Source organism: Moschus berezovskii, chromosome Y (genome assembly GCF_049115385.1).
Source record: "Moschus berezovskii isolate FMDL1 chromosome Y, NW_MosBer_1.0, whole genome shotgun sequence".
Classification (NCBI taxonomy): Eukaryota; Metazoa; Chordata; class Mammalia; order Artiodactyla; family Moschidae; genus Moschus; species Moschus berezovskii.
In genome coordinates this window covers 51,684,072-51,698,830 of record NC_142489.1, presented here as the reverse complement: position 1 = coordinate 51,698,830, position 14,759 = coordinate 51,684,072, and positions in this window count along the sequence as shown.

Sequence of the window (14,759 nt, the reverse complement as noted above, 5' to 3'; positions counted from 1 at the left end):
ATATGTGTTCATAGAGAACTCCCTATTTCATAGAAGAGAACCAGCACATTTATTACCGTACAAAAATTTGGAGAAATAAATGACTCATGTATAAACATGCACACACAGAATCATACATGAACTAATAGAGAGACTTCTAATTATCACTTAGGAAAAGGTGTGTTCAGCTTTTCATGTGCAAAATAGATGACAAAACCTATTTCATGGGGGAAAATCTAAAGTTTTCATACATAATTTTTCCATCTTCATGTAGGAAAATCAGTGCAGAGTTCATTAAACATTTACAAAATTTCCGATTATCCTGTGAAATGTACGCACCCAGATTTTAAAATAAAAAATTGGAAAATTCCATGTTTCACTTCAAATTTTAATGTTTCAAATCACCATCAATTTTTTCACACAGGAACTATAAGGAATTCTTTATTTTCGTTTAGGAAAACATGTGTGCAGGTCTTCATGTCAGCAAGAAAGAGAAATCTATGTTTCATATAGAAATATCCTGGGGTTGATTTCCATATTATGTGAAACATAAAAACTTCCAAAACGTATTCACAAAAATCAAGACCAATATAGTTTCATATGGGAAATACAGAGATTTTATATTTCATGTAGAAAATTCCATATTTTAAGAAAAAATATTAGGACTTGATTTTATATTGGTAACATATAAAATTCTATATCTCATGTGTGAAAAGCTGGAAAAACAGCGGAAACAGTGTCAGACTTTATAATTTGGGGGCTCCAAAATCACTGCAGATGCTGATTGCAGCCATGAAATTAAAAGACGCTTGCTCCTTGGAAGGAAAGTTATGACCAACCTTGATAGTATATTAAAAAGCAGAGACATTACTCTGCCAACCAAGGTCCGTCCAGTAAAGTCTATGATTTTTCCCGTGGTCATATATGTGAGAGTTGGACTGTGAAGAAAGCTGATCGCAGAAGAATGGATGCTTTTGAACTGTGGTGTTGGAGAAGACTCTTGAGAGTCCCTTATACTGCAAGGAGATCCAACCAGTCCATTCTAAAGGAGATCAATCCTGGGTGTTCATTGGAGGGACTAATGCTAAAGCTGAAACTGCAATACTTTGGCCACCTCATGCCACGAGTTGACTCACTGAAAAAGACTCTGATGCTGGGAAAGTTTGGGGTCGGGAGGAGACGGGGACGACAGAGAATGAGATGGCTGGATGGCATCACCGACTCTGTGGACATGAGTTTGAGTGTACTCCGGGAGTTGGTGATGGACAGGGAGGCCTGGTGTGCTGTGATTCATGGGCTCGCGGAGAGTCGGACACGACTGAGCGACTGAATTGACTGACTGACTGACTGACATTTTCACATGTGAAATACAGAGATTTCACGTTAATTGAGAATATCTTCCCCCAGTTTTCAAATGTGAAGCATACAAAATTCAATATTTCATTCAAGCAACATCCCCCCTTTTTATTTTGTCCCAGTTCTTTTTTATTTCTTTTTTTCACTCCCTCTTCAATCAAGTCAAGCACCTCTTCCACCTCTGCTAATTATCCTGGCAGGTTCCTAACCAGGTGGGCAGGTTTGGAAGTGCTCACTATAGATAGCTGAGAAATGAACAACAGTGTTCTGTATTCTCACATCACCTTGGACAGATTCACAGTGCTATTCACTTTGGCATGATTCTATCCTCTGTGCTTTCTTTCCAGAAACCACAGACAAATAGCATAGGGCTTTGTGCTCAACTGACTTGGATAAACCCCAACTCTGCTTGCACCTCTCAATATCATTATTTGTCAACGCCATGCTCTTATCACATATATGTCATATGCAATTGAGATATCACACAAATTTGGGGCCAGGTGGGTGACAATAAAGTCAAACAAACGTAACTGATTCTAAACATGATAACGAGTAAAATTAAGATACCTGAGATATGGAGAGGGTGAGGTGGATAGAAAATGAAGCAGTTGAGAAAAAGTAATGGTCTCAATCACAGGGGAGAGAATTTGTTGCTCTTCCAGGAAATCATGTCCAACTTTGTGACCCCATGGACTAGAGCCTGTCAGGCTTCCTTTCATTATCTCCCAGAATTTGTTCAGATTCATGTCTATAGAGTTGGTGAAGTTATCTAACTGTCCCAACATCTTCTGCCCACCTCTCCTTTGACCTTCAATATTTTCCACCATCTGAGCCTTTTCTAATGAGTCAGTTCTTTGTATTAGGTGGACAAAGGAAGAAAGCACACTAAAAAACAACTAACTTTTAAGAGGAAAGGTCTTGAAACAGTTTAAGATAGAGATGTAGTAAAAGTTTTTGAAGAAATGGAAGACCCATTCATAATAAACCCTGTATATAACTTGTGGGAACAGCCAGAACCATCTGCAAACTAAAAAAGGCCACATATGGATAAACTCACTGCAAACATGATTCTCAATGGTGAAAACCTGTAAATGTGACCCCTAATTCATGAATAAGACAAAAATACCCACTCTCAACACTGGTATTCAGCATAGGCTTTGGATTCCTCATTATATCAATCAGAATAGAAGAAATACAATTTCAAACAAACGGGAAAAGGAGTAAAACTGCCACTGTTTACACGTGCTATGCTACTATGCCTGGAGATCCAAAGATGCCACCAGAAAATTACTAGAGCTGATCAATAAGTTTAGGGGAGTTGCTAGATATAAAATTAATACGCAGAAATCCCTTGTATTCCTACACACTCACAACAAAATATCAAAAATAGAATTGAAGGAAACAATCCCATTCACCATGGAAACAGGAAGAGTAAAATTTCTGGTAATAAACCTACCGAGGCAGGGGAAAGACTGGTGTGCAGAAAATAATAAAGCATGGAAGAAACAAAGCAAAGCTGACACAAAGAGATGGACAGATATACCATTCACATGCACTGGAAGAAACAATATTGTGAAAATGGCTACACTATAAAAAACAGTTTAAAGTTTCAATGCAGTTGCTATCAAGACACCAATGGCATTTTTAACAGAACTAGAGCAAAATCTTTTTGCAACTACTATGGAAATGTGAAAGATCTTGAATAGCCATGCAAGCTTGAGAAAGAAAACAGAGCTGAAGGAATCAAGTTTCCTGACATAAGTCAATACTACAAAGCTACAGTAATCAGTACAGCATGAAATGGGCCCAAAGCAGAAATATAAGCCATTGGGATGGATAGAAACCCTGATCATCGCTTGCCCAAGTGGTCATCTAATCTCTGACAAATGAGACAGCAATATACAATGGAGACTACATAATCTCTTTTATAAGTGATGTTGGAAAATCTGGACAGCTAAAAGTAAAAGAATGAAATTAGGACACTGGCTTGTTGTGATGCCATGAAGTGTGGCATGCCAGGCTTCCCTGTCCCACACCATCTCCTGAAGGTTACCCAAGTTCATGTCCATTGCATCACTGATGCAACCCAATCATCTCATCCTTCGTGGCCTCGTCTCCTTTTGCGTTCAGTCTTTCCCAGCATCAGGGTCTTTTCCAATGAGTTGTCTCTTCACATAAGGTGGGCAAATTATTAGAGCATAAACTTCAGTAGCAATCCTTCCAATTGGTATTTCAGGTTAATTTTTTAAGATTGACTGATTTCTTCTCTCTGCTGTCCAAGAGACTCTCAAGAGTCTTCTCCAGCACCCTGGTTGAAAAGTATCAGTTCTTCAGTTGTTCTGCCTCCTTTATGGTCCCTCACACAACAGTATATGACTATGGGAAAGACCATAGCTTTGACTGTAATGGACCTTTGCCAGCAAGGTGATTTCTTTCATTGTAACACTTTATCTAATTCTGACATACATTTTCTGTAAAGAAGCATCTATTTTCTAATTTCATGGCTGCAGACACTCTGCCTTGATGTCAGAGCCCAAGAAGGGGAAACCTGACATTGTTTTTTCCTTTTACCCCTTCTCTTTGCGATGAAGTGATGGGACCGGAAGTTGTGATATGAGTTTTTATACCATTGAGTTTTATGCCTGCTCTGGCGGGACAAATGGTAAAGCGTGTGCTTGCAAGGCGGGGGAGCAGAGTTAGACCGTGGGTTAGGAAAATTCCCTGGAGAAGAAAATGACAACCCACTCCAATACTCTTGCCTTGCAAATTCCATGGACAGAAGAGCCTGTTAGGCTATAACCCATGGGCCTGTTATTCTATAATCTCAAAGAGTGGGACACGACTAAATTACTTCACTTTCACTTTGCACTCTTCAAAAGCTTTTGCTTACTTCACTCTGTACAATGGGGGGTTTTAAGATGGGGAACACATGTACACCTGGGGCAGATTCATGTCAATTTGCAAAAGAAATACAATAATATAAATAATTAGTCTCCAATTAAAATAAATAAATTTTTAAAAAGAAAATAAAGAAATTAGTAATAAAGTAAACCACCCTGTCACCACTGCCCAAAAAAAAGAAAAAAAAAAAAAAGCTTTTGTACTCCTTCACCTTCTTTAAGAGGTTCTTTAGATCATCTTCTTTTTCTATCATTAGGAGAAGGCAATGGCAAGCCACTCAATTCTCTTGCTTGGAGACTCCCATGGATGGAGGAGCCTAGCGGGCTGCAGTCCGTGGGGTCGCTAAAGGTCGGACACGACTGAGCGACTTCACTTTCACTTTTCACTTTCACACATTGGAGAAGGAAATGGCAACCCACTCCAATGTTCTTGCCTGGAGAATTCCAGGGATGGGGGAGCCTGGTGGGCTTCCATCTATGGGGTCACACAAAGTCGGACACGACTGAAGTGACTTAGCAGTAGTAGCAGTAGCAGCAGAGTGATAGTCACACACATATTTGAGGTTGGTGACATTGTCCCCAGCAATCTTGATTCAGCTTGTAAGTTATCCAGCCTGGCATTTCTCATGCTTTGCTATGCATATAAGTTAAATGAATGAGGTGACAATCAACAGCCTTATCATACTCCTTTCTCAACCCCGAGCTAGTCAGTCATTGCATACTTGACCCTATTGCTTCGGGACCTGCCTACAGGTCTAGTATGAAGGAGACAGGTAAAATGTTCTGCTATTCCCATCTCTTTAAGAGTTTTCCACAATTTATATGTTGCACAGACTATGATTTTACAGTGGTCAATGAAAAACAGGCAGAGATTTTCTGGAATTCATTTGGTATTTCTATGATCCAGTAATCGGTGATCATTTGATCTGTGGTTCCTCTGATGTTTCTAATCCCAGCTCAAACTTCTGGAAGTTCTCAGTTCATGTAATGTTGAAGACTAGGTTGAAGGAATTTGAGCATAACTTTACTAGCATGGGAGATGTGTGAAATTGAGTGGTGGTTTGAACTTCGTTTAGTACTGTCCTTCTTGGAAATTTGGATAAGGATTAACCTTTTCCAGTCCCCTGATCACTGCTATGTTTTCCACATTTGCACCATTTTGATTGCAGCACATTGCGAGCATTTAAGATTTCAACAGTTCTGCTGGAAATCCATCACCTCCACTAGTTCTATGGTCAGAAATGCTTTGTAAGACTTGACTTTACATTTCAGAATGAGTGTCTGTGGGTGAATGCTCACACCTTGTGGTTATCTGGGTTGTTATGGTCTTTTTTTTTCCCTACAGTTTTTCTTTGTATTCTTTCTATCCTGCCTTGATCTCTTCTGCTTCTTTAGTCCTTTATGTTTCTGTCCTTTATTGTGTCCATCTTTGGAGGAAATGATCTTTTGATATTTTCAATTTTCTTGAATAGATCACTGGTATTTCCCTATCTGCTTGCTTTCTTCTATTTATCTCCGTTGTTTATTGAAGATACCCTCTTGTCTCTTCAATTTCTCTGGAATTCTGCTTTTAGTTGGGCTATCTTTATATTTTTCAGTTATTTTTTGCTTCTTATCTTTCCACAGCTATATATAAACCCTCCTCAGAAAATCAATTTGTCTTTGAGATTTTCTCTTTTTTTAGGACGGTTTTGTTCACTGCTCCCTGTGCAACATTTTGAAACTCATTCTGTAGTTCTTGGGGAACTGTTTACTAGATTTAAGCCCTTAATACTGGTTGTGATTTCCGCTGCATTTTCCAGAGGCAATTTGATTTTTGTTGTACCTGGCTAGCCTAGCGGTTCCAACCCAATCAACTCTTTCTTTATTTTAAACCTGAACTTTGTCATGAGAATCTGATGATCTGAGCCACAATCAACTCCAGGTCTTGTTTTTGCTGACTCTATACAGCTTCTCCATCTTGATTGCTGCCGAGAATAACCAAGCTGATAATCCTTACAGACCTTTTGGTGAGATTCATGTGTAAAGTCGGTTCCTGTGACGTAGTTAAAGAATGCTGGCTCTGACCAGTACATTCTCTGGGTGTAATTCTATTTCTTTGTCCTACTTCATTTTGTACTCCAAGGTCAAAGTTGCTCCAGTTTGGTCCAGGTATTTATTGACTTCATTCGTTTGAATTGTACTCCCCTATGGTGATGGGGATAGTCACGATAACGTGATCACTGACCTAGAGCCAGACATCTTGGAATGTGAAGTCAAGTGGGCCTTAGAAAGCATCACTACGAACAAAGCTAGTGGAGGTGATGGAATTCCAGTTGAGCTATTTCAAGTCTTGGAAGATGATGCTATGAAAGTGATGCACTCAATATGCCAGCAAATTTGGAAAACTCAGCATTGGCCACAGGACTGGAAGAGGTCAATCTTCATTCCAATCCCAAAGAAAGGCAATACCAAAGAATGCTCCAACTACCGCATAATTGCATTCATCTCACAAAATAGTAAAGTCATGCTCAAAATTCTCCAAGCCAGGCTTCAGCAGTATGTAAACCATGAACTCCCAGATGTTTAAGCAGGTTTTAGAAACGACAGAGGCACCAGAGATCAGATTGCCAACATCCGCTGGATCATGGAGAAAGCAAGAGAGTTCCAGAAAACCATCTATTTCTGCTTCATTGACTATGCCAAAGCATTTGACTGTGTGGATCACAATAAACTGTGGAACATTCTGAAAGAGATGGGAATCCCAGACCACCTGACCTGCCTCTTGAGAAACCTGTATGCAGGTCAGGAAGCAACAGTTAGAAATGGACATGGAAAAACAGACTGGTTCAAAATAGGAAAAGGTGTATGTCAAGGTTGTATATTGTCACCTTGCTTATTTAACTTATATGCAGAGTACATCATGAGGAACGCTGGGCTGGAAGAAGCACAAGCTGGAATCAAGATTGCCGGGAGAAATATCAATAACCTCAGATATGCAGATGACACTACCCTTATGGAAGAAAGTGAAGAGGAACTCAAAAGCCTCTTGATGAAAGTGAAAGGGGAGAGTGAAAAGGTTGGCTTGAAGCTCCACATTCAGAAAAAAAAGATCATGGCAACCGGTCCTAACATTTCATGGGAAATAGATGGAAAAACTGTGGAAACACTGTCAGACTTTATATTTTTGGGCTCCAAAATCACTGCAGATGCTGATTTCAGCCATGAAATTAAAAGACGCTTGCTCCTTGGAAGGAAAGTTATGACCAACCTTGATAGTATCTTAAAAAGCAGAGACATTACTTTGCCAACCAAGGTCTGTCTAGTCAAGGCAATGGTTTTTCCCGTGGTCATGTATGGATGTGAGAGTTGGACCGTGAAGAAAGCTGATCGCAGAAGAATCGATGCCTTTGAAATGTGGTGTTGGAGAAGACTCTTGACAGTCCCTTATACTGCAAGGAGATCCAACCAGTCCATTCTAGAGGAGATCAATCCTGGATGATCATTGGAGGGACTGATGCTAAAGCTGAGCTGCAATTCTTTGGCCACCTCATGTGACGAGTTGACTCACTGGAAAGGACTCTGATGCTGGGAAAGGTTGGGGGCGGGAGGAGAAGGGGACGACCGAGAATGAGATGGCTGGATGGCATCACCGACTCTGTGGACATGAGTTTGAGTGTACTCCGGGAGTTGGTGATGGACAGGGAGGCCTGGCGTGCTGTGATTCATGGGGTCGCGGAGAGTCGGAAACGACTGAGCGACTGAACTGAACTGAACTGAACTTATCTATGGTGATGGGGACATCTTTCATTCGGTCTTAGTTCTAAGAGTTCTTGCAGTCTTCATAGAACTGATCAATTTCAATTTCTTTGGATCATCTTTTGGGACCTACACTTGGATTACAGTGATGTTGAATCTTCTGCCTTGGAAACGAACTGAGATCATTCTGTCGCTTTTGAGGCTGCTCCCAAACACTTCATTTAAGACTCTTTGGTTGATTTTGATTACTACTCCTTTACTCCTATGAGACTCTTGCCCACTGTAATAGACAAAATAGTCATCTGAATTAAATTCACCCATTACTCTCCATTTTAGTTCCATGAATCCTAGTTGATGTTTATTCTTGCTTTCTCCCATTTGACCCCATCCAATTTACCTTGATTTATGGGCCTATCTTTCTGTGTTCTTATGCATTATTGTTCTTTGCACATCAGATTTTACTTTCATCATCAGACATATCCATAACTGAGCTTCATTTCCTCTTTAATCTCACCACTTTATGTTTCCTACAGCCATTAGAAATCGCCCTCTCCTCTTCACCAGTAGCATTTTGGACAGCTTCTGCACCGGGAGAGACACCTTTCAGGGTAATATATTTTTGCCTTTTTATAGAGTTAATTCATGGCTGTATTTGAGTGTTTTGCCATTCATTTCTTCACTGGATCACCTTTAGTCACTCCTTAACATCATGTAAGAAGATAAACTCAGACTGGATAAATACCTAAATATAAGGTCACTCACTCTAAATCTATATTATTAGAGGAAATCATAGGTAGAACACATTTTGACATAAAATGGAGAATGATTTTTTTTTTCTTTTTAAATCTAGCTCCTAAATCAATGAAGATAAAGTTAAGAATAACCAAGTAGGACTTAATTAAGCTTAATAACTTTTACACAGCAACACCATAAGCAAGACAGAAAACAATTTTCATTGTGGGAGAAAACATTTGCAAATGAAGGAAATGGAAACAGATTAAACTCCAAAATAAGCAAATAGCACACGTGGCTGAATAGCAGAGAAACTAACAACCCCATTGGAAAAAAATGGACCTAGAGGAAATAGACGTTACTCCCAAGAAGACTAACAGGTTTTCAATATCATAAGAGAAGATGCTCAACATCACTATTAGAAAAAGGGAAACAAAACCTTCAATGAGATAGCACCTAACACTGGCCTGAGTGACCCTTATCAGCAACAACAACAGCAACAAAAATCTACAAATAAATAAATTTTTCAGAGGGTGTGGAGAAAAGGTAACCCTCCCAAGTGGCTTGAATGGAAAGAATCCAGCAGTAATGCAGGAGACTTGGATTCAATCCCGTGGTTATGAAAATTCCCCTGGAGAAGGGAATTGCCCTGAATATTTTAATCCAGATTCTGAATTTAGGAACTCAGATTACTCAGAAGAAGCATTCTGGACTAGAGAATTCCAGTCTGTCACAAAGATTTGGACATGGCATTGTGACGTTCACTTTCGTTTTCTTTCCAGTCCTGCTAGAAGGAATATACATTGATACAGCCACTATGTATGCAGATCAGTATGAAAAGTCTTTAAAAATCTAGGAATGAAGAAACTACATGATCTAGCAATTCCACTGCTGGGATTGTTGGGATTTACCTAAAGAACACCATAATTACAAAAGATGCATAGCAACAGTATTGATGGCTCCAGGATTTACAACAGCAGAATTCTAAAGCAACAAAAATGTCCATTTACAAAGAAATGAATAAAGATAATTTGGTATATATATAAAATAGAACATTACCCAATCAAAAAAGGAATGAAATCGGGTCATTTGTAGAGAGGTGGACGGATTGAAAAAGAGTCCAATATAATGAAATAAAATAGAAAAAGGAAAACAAATATCACTTATTAACATATATATAAACTGTTAATAGATTATATATAACATATTTTATCACATATATTATAAATAACATAACTTTATATAACATAGACTGTTTATCTAACATAAAATTTTAATATATTTTATAATATATATATATTTATATTTCATAGCGTATATATTATATATAACATAAATTTATATACATATATATATATATGTATATGTATAAACTGTATCAATTCAGTTCAGGCGCTCAGTCATGTCCGACTCTTTGCGACACCATGAACCACAGCACACCAGACCTCCTTGTCCATCACCAGCTCCCGGAGTTCACCCAAACCCATGTGCATTGAGTTAATGATACCATCCAACCATCTTATACTCTGTCATCCCCTTCTCCTCCTGCCCTCAATCTTTCCCAGCATCAGAATCTTTTCAAATCAGCTAGCTCTTCATATCATGTGGCCAAAGTATTGGAGTTTCGGCTTCAACATCAGTCCTTCCAATGAACACCCAGGACTGATCTCCTTTAAGAAGGACTGGTTGGATCTCCTTGCAGTCCAAGGGACTCTCAAGTGTTTTCTCCAACACCACAGTTCAAAAGCATCAGTTCTTCTGCACTCAACTTTCTTTATAATCCAACTCTCACATCCATACATGATCACTGGAAAAACCATAGCCTTGATTAACGGATTTTTTCTTTTTAGCAAAGTAATGTCTCTGCTTTTTAATATGCTGTGTAGTTTAGTCATAACATCCTTCCAAGGAGTAAGTGTCTTTTAATTTCATGGCTGCAATCACCATCCGCAGTGATTTTGGAGCCTAGAAAATTAAAGTCAGCCACTATTTCCACTGTTTTCCCATCTATTTGCCTTGAAGTGATGGAACTGGATTCCTTGATCTTAGTTTTCTGAATGATGAGCTTTAAACTTTAAGTTGGCTTAAAAAGTGGATGACCATTATATCTACTACTGTGGGCAGGAATCCCTTAGATGAAATGGAGTAGCCATCATGGTCAACAAAAGAGTCCGAAATGCAGTACTTGAATGCAATCTTAAAAACGACAGAATGATTTCTGTATGTTTCCAAGGGAAACCATTCAGTATTACAGTAATCCAGGCCTATGCCCCAAACAGTAATACTGAAGAAGCAGAAGTTAATTGGTTCTATGAAGACCTACAACACCTTTTAGAACTAACACCTAAAAAAGATGTCCTTTTCATTATAGGGGACTGGAATGCAAAAGTAGGAAGTCAAGAAACACCTGGAGTAACAGGCAAATTTGGCCTTAGAGCACGGAATGAAGCAGGGCAAAGGCTAATAAAGTTTTGCCAAGAGAGTGCACTGGTCACAGCAAACACCCTCTTCCAACAACACAACACAAGACTCTACACATGGACATCACCAGATGGTCAACACCGAAATCAGATTGATTATATTCTTTGCAATCAAAGATGGAGAAGCTGTATACAGTTAGCGAAAACAAGACCAGGAGCTGACTATGGCTCAGATCATGAACTCCGTATTGCCAAATTCAGACTTAAATTGAAGAAAGTAGGGAAAACCACTAGACCATTCAGATATGACCTCAATCAAATCCCTTATGATTATACAGTGGAAGTGAGAAATAGATTTAAGGGACTAGATCAGATTGATAGAGTGCCTGATGAACTCTGGACGGAGGTTCGTGACATTGTACAGGAGACAGGGACCAAGACCATCTCCATGGAAAAGAAATGCAAAAGAGCGAATTGGCTGTCTGAGGAGGCCTTACAAATAGCTGTGAAAAGAAGAGAGGCGAAAAGCAAAGGAGAAAAGGAAGGATATAAGCATCTGAATGCAGAGTTCCAAAGAATAGCAAGGAGAGATAAGAAAGCCTTCCTCAGTGATCAATGCAAAGAAATAGAGAAAAAACAGAATAGGAAAAACAAGAGACCTCTTCAAGAAAATTAGAGATTCCAAGGGAACATTTCATGCAAAGATGGGTTCGATTAAGGACAGAAATGGTATGGACCTAACGGAAGCAGAAGTTATTAAGAAGAGGTGTCAGGAATACACAGAAGAACTGTACAAAAAAGATCTTCATGACCAAGATACACACGATAACGTGATCACTGACCTAGAGCCAGACATCTTGGAATGTGAAGTCAAGTGGGCCTTAGAAAGCATCACTACGAACAAAGCTAGTGGAAGTGATGGAAGTCTAGTTGAGCTATTTTAAGTCTTGAAAGATGATGCTGTTAAAGGGCTACACTCAATATGCCATCAGATATGGAAAACTCAGCACAGGACCGAGGCCACAGGACTGGAAGAGGTCAGTCTTCATTCCAATCCCAAAGAAAGGGAATGCCAAAGAATGCTCAAACTACCGCACAAGTGCACTCATCTCACACGCTAGTAAAGTCATGCTCAAAATTCTCCAAGCCAGGCTTCAGCAATATGTGAACCATGAACTCCCAGATGTTCAAGTAGGTTTTAGAAAAGGCAGAGGCACCAGAGATCAAATTGCCAACATCCGCTGGATCATGGAGAAAGCAAGAGAGTTCCAGAAAAATATCTATCTCTGCTTCATTGACTATGCCAACGCCTTTGACTGCGTGGATCACAATAAACTGTGGAACATTCCAAAAGAGATGGGAATCCCAGACCACCTGACGTGCCTCTTGAGAAATCTATATGCAGGTCAGGAAGCAACAGTTAGAACTGGACATGGAACAACAGTCTGGTTCCAAATAGGAAAAGGTGTACATCAAGGTTGTATATTGTCACCTTGCTTATTTAAATTATATGCAGAATACATCATGAGGAACGCTGGGTTGGAAGAAGCACAAGCTGGAATCAAGATTGCCGGGAGAAATATCAATAACCTCATATATGCAGATGACACTACCCTTATGGCAGAAAGTGAATAGGAACTCAAAATCCTCTTGATGAAAGTGAAACAGGAGAGTGAAAATGTTGGGTTGAAGCTCAACATTCAGAAAACAAAGATCATGGTATCTGGTCCCATCACTTCATGGGAAATAAATGGAAAAACAGTGGAATCAGTGTCAGACTTTATTGTCTTGGGCTCCAAAATCACTGCAGATGCTGATTGCAGCCATGAAATTAAAAGATGCTTGCTCCTTGGAAGGAAGTTATGACCAACCTTGATAGTATCTTAAAAACCAGAGATATTACTTTGCCAACCAAGGTCCGTCTAGTCAAGGCAATGGTTTTTCCCGTGGTCATGTATGGATGTGAGAGTTGGACTGTGTAGAAAGCTGATCGCCGAAAAATCGATGCCTTTGAACTGTGGTGTTGGAGAAGACTCTTGAGAGTCCCTTATACTGCAAGGAGATCCAACCAGTCCATTCTGAAGGAGATCAATCCTGGATGTTCATTCGAGGGAGTGATACTAAAGCTTAAACTGCAATACTTTGGCCACCTCATGCGACGAGTTGACTCACTGGAAAAGACTCTGATACTGGGCAAGTTTGGGGGCGGGAGGAGAAGGGGATGACAGAAAATGAGATGGCTGGATACATCACCGAATCTGTGGACATGAGTTTGAGAGTACTCCGGGAGTTGGTGATGGACAGGGAGGCCTGGCGTGCTGTGATTCATGGGGTCGTGGAGAGTCGGACACGACTGAGTGACTGAATTGAACTGAACTGATACTGATTTTTTGCTGAGCATATCATTCGTTGTAAATGAAAGAAGCAGGTGTACAATACATGTACACACACACACATATATTATATTATACTATTATATCATATATAATATATATTAATGATATATAATATATACTATTATACATTATTAGCATAATTGTTTATATATATTATAGTGCATATTGTATTGTAATGTGTGTACATATATATATATATTTAAGCAACACTTATTTAGTGATATTTCATGTGTTAAGTCACTACACTCCTGTCTGACACTCTGCATCACACAGACTGTTTCCCATCATGTATTCTCAATCCACTGAATTCTCAAGGTGAGGAAACAGGACTTGGTTTTCACGCTTAGTTCCAGGAGATCTTCCCAACACTTTGATCGAACCTGCATCTCTTATGACTTCTGCACTAAAAGGCAGGATACTTACTACTAGTGCAACCTAGACAGCCATATATATAGAGCTAAACATATACATGCATATGTATATGTGGAAAGTTTACGTATATTATCTTGCTGTATATAGGTAGCAGTATATATTCTAAAGGAGATCAATCCTGGGTGTTCATTGGAAGGACTGATGCTAAAACTGAAACTCCAATACTTTGGCCACCTCATGCGATGAGCTGACTCACTGGAAAAGAGTCTGATGTTAGAAGGGATTGGGGGTGGGAGGAGACGGGGACGACAGAGAATGAGATGGCAGGATGGCATCACTGACTCGATGGACATGAGTTTGAGGGAACTCCAGCAGTTGGTGATGGACAAAGAGACCTGGCATGCTGTGATTCATGGGGTCGAAAAGAGTTGGACACGACTGAGCGAATGAACAGAACTAAACTGATGGGTTTTGCAGGAGGTATACAATTTCCGGTATGTCCTTGCAATTGAGGACTTGCATCAAGAGAGTTGGATTGTGAAGAATGCTGATCGCCGAAGAATTGATGCTTTTGAATTGTGGTGTTGGAGAAGACACTTGAGAGCCCCTTGGACTGCTAGGAGATCCAACCAGTCCATTCTAAAGGAGATCAATCCTGGGTATTCATAGGAAGGACTGATGCTAAAGCTGAAACTCTAATATTTTGGTCACCTCATGCAACGAGTTTACTCACTGGAAAAGACTCTGATGCTGGGAGAGATTGGGGGCAGGAGGAAACGAGGGCGACAGAGAATGAGATGGCTGGATGGCCTCACCAACTCGATGGACATGAGTTTGAGTGAACTTCGGGAGTTGGTGATGAACAC